Below are 3,244 nucleotides of genomic sequence, written 5' to 3' on the forward strand. Positions count from 1 at the left end.
TTAAGAGCATATTGATAACCTTATCTAAAATTACCCTCATAAGAATCCCCCGTACATAATCAACCCCTCCACCCCACCCAATCTACAACATTGCAATGCTTCTGTAATCTTGATGTAACTGTACTGTTGAAAAGTTAGTAAACTATTTTAGGCTAAGTCTTTGCAAAATTTATATATGGTTGATCACTTTCTTTGAAATGTAAAATTTAAGATACGGAGTTTGGCTTGAACTCACGTCTATCTATGGCCATGTGCCTTCCACTTTATAGAAGAAATTAGGTCAAAGGATAGTTTGAGTCAATTACTCAGTTTAGGTTCAGAAGTATTTCAGAGTGATTTCTGAAATACGTGTATTATTCAGCCAGTTAGAGGAGGCAGCAGTGATTCTTTTTTTGTATCTCTTTTGGTCAAATCCAATTACACTTTCTTGTTTTCAGGCTCATTATATAACTAGAAACAATGCTTTCTTTAAAGAGATGAAAAACAGAAATTGCAAAAATGGAGTCCCCAAACACATGATTTCAGAAGTATAAGAACTTCAAAATAACAAAAGTCACAACGCTTCTAAATTAGACACTGATACAGAAAAATTGGCTGCATTCTTGAGAAAGTGACATATGGATGAATCTGCAGCTGTGGCTGAAAAAAAATAGAGAAAAAAAGTGAAAGAAAGTATACAACAATACATTTAGGATAGATTTTTAAACTGTTCAAGGAAACATTTCTTCTCTTCTTATGAAATCTAATATGGCAGATGCCAGAAGACATTAAGAATAAGGATGAGGAATTATATTAGAACTCCTGAAAGCTGCCAATTTACAAAGACAGCAGGTGAAAGGATGGATAATGGAAATAAAGTATTTTGGAATATGAGGAAGAAAAAAAGTGGTACTTTTGTACACTTATGCGCAATTGAGAACAAAGAGTGGTACCATTTGAACTGCAAAATTTTGGAGAGTTTGATCACCATTTAGTCCAGCATACTCTTCAATATGTTTTCCTTTGTCATGCTTATGACGTTCACTGTCTGGAACTAAGCAAATGAAAAAAGCTTCATTTAAGTTTCTGTTATAATTTTAGAATCATTAATTGAATATTTCTTTAAGATCTATTTTTCTTCTTATTCCTTTACCTCATCTTTATTAGAAAGATATATGTAAGGGAGATATATACACAGATTTCATATCCAGGATCACATTTTTAAAATATTTACATGAGAATAACTTTCTATTTTTACAGTTAAATCCTTTACATTGTTCCTTGAAAATATAAAATTCCAATTCATTCAGAAGATACTTGTGATTCAAAAGCTGTGTTAGGTAGTAAGGAAACAGGATCAATATTATCACTGCCCTCAATGGATATAACATTTAATACACTTACAAAATGGAATGTCTTTTTCCCTCAATCCATTATCATCATGTATTTATTCTGTATTTTATTTAAAGAATGTTGAATGACCATCTTATTTAAAACATTTGTATTGAAGTTATTATTAGAGTACCTACCCATAGCAAATATTCAGTAAATGCTAACAATTATTATAATTGCCAAAAGATAATACATTTCCTACAAGTGGCATCTGTTGTGGAAGAAAAGAGATACCTAATAATTGTAACACTACAGACAATAAATACATAGGATCAAGTCCAGATTATCTACATTTTTTCCCTCAAGGATAGGTGTTCTCATATTTTTAATATGTTTACCATAGTGCTTATCTTGCAGACTTATCATGCTTTATTACCACATAATTAAAATTTCATCTACTCCACATGGCATTTATTAAGCAATTGCAATTATAGGCATTTCTTTCTTGGCATCAGTATTCTGTTCTTAAAAATCGGTCAAAATGAAAACTAGAATGCATTTCCCATAATTTGTTATTGCTTAACTAAATCAGAAAAATCAAAGAGAGAGAAATTAAGAACAAATACAATAAATAGAAAGCAGTTAACAAACATGGTAGATGTTAATTTGTGTGAATTACTGAAAGAACCAATTAAAAGACAGAATATTATACTGAATAAAAAACAGACCCAACTATATGCCATCTATAGAACACCATATTAAGCTTAAAGAGTAAAACAGGTTAAAAACCTAAGAAAGATATGCCATGCTGACCCTAATCAAAGGAAATTTAGTATACCTGTTGGGGGAACCAGCCTCCAAAATTTCAACATAGGTTCTTTTCTATTTTCCCTATGTGTTGGCTGGTCTGAGATATAAAGGGAAAGATTTCAAAAGAGAAATTTTAAAGCTGAGTGTCAGGGGGAGACATCACATGTTGGCAGGTTCTATGATGCCCCCTGAGCTGTAAAACCAGCAGGTTTTTATTAGCAATTTTCAAAGGGGAGGGAGTGTACAAATAGGGTGTGGGTCACAGATACCCCATGCTTCAAGGGCAACAAAATATCACAAGGCAAATGGGCAGGGCAAGGTCACAAGGCCAGGGTGAAAATAGAATTACTAATGAGGTTCCCAGTCCTGCTGTGCATGCATTGTCATTGATAAACATCAGGAAACAGGGTTTGAGAGCAGACAACCCGTCTGACTAAAATTTACTTAGGCAGAAATTTCCTAATCCTAATAAGTCTGAGGGTGCTGCAGATTAGGGCGTGTTTCATCCCTATCTACAACTGCATAAGGCAGACACTCCCAGAGCGGCCATTTTAGAGGCCCCCCTGGGAATGCATTCTTTCCCCAGGGCTGTTAATTATTAATATTTCTTACAGGGGAAAGAATTCAATGATATTTCTCTTACCCATTTTCAGCAATAAGAGAAATATGGCTCTGTCCTGACTGGCTCCCCAGAAGCCAAGCAGATGCTGGTACTATGCTTCTGTATAGCCTGTGGAAACATGACCAATTAAATTGTATCTAGGAAGTAACTAGGAAGTAACTAACTTGTATCTAGGAAGTAACTAAATTGCTTTTGGTTTTACAGTCTTATAGGCAGACAAGGGACTTGCCTTGTCCCAAATGAGATGTTGGACTGTGGACTTTTGAGTTAATGCTGAAATGAGTTAAGACTTCGGGGGGCTGTTGGGAAGGCATGACTGGTTTTGAAATGTGAGGACATGAGACTTGGGAGGGGCCAGGGGCAGAATGATATGGTTTGGCTGCCCAAATCTCGTCTTGAATTTCCACTTCTTGTGGGAAGGACCCAGTGGGAGGTAATTGAATCATGGGGGCTGGTCTTTCCCATGCTGTTCTCACGATAGTGAATAAGTGTCATGAGATC

The 3,244-nt window shown here is 35.2% G+C and overlaps 1 long non-coding RNA gene across 1 annotated transcript; it reads right to left on the reverse strand.

Annotated features, from left to right (window-relative positions):
- Positions 1–431: 431 nt before the first annotated feature.
- On the reverse strand, positions 432–2,807 carry LOC117069231. Its single transcript, XR_004431461.1, has 3 exons — positions 2,765–2,807; positions 933–1,027; positions 432–639 (listed from the first exon to the last, which is right to left on the reverse strand). It is a non-coding gene; the product is annotated as an uncharacterized LOC117069231 (long non-coding RNA).
- Positions 2,808–3,244: the final 437 nt, after the last annotated feature.

This window comes from Trachypithecus francoisi, unplaced genomic scaffold (assembly GCF_009764315.1).
Source record: "Trachypithecus francoisi isolate TF-2019V2 unplaced genomic scaffold, Tfra_2.0 Lachesis_group3, whole genome shotgun sequence".
In the NCBI taxonomy this organism is placed as follows: domain Eukaryota; kingdom Metazoa; phylum Chordata; class Mammalia; order Primates; family Cercopithecidae; genus Trachypithecus; species Trachypithecus francoisi.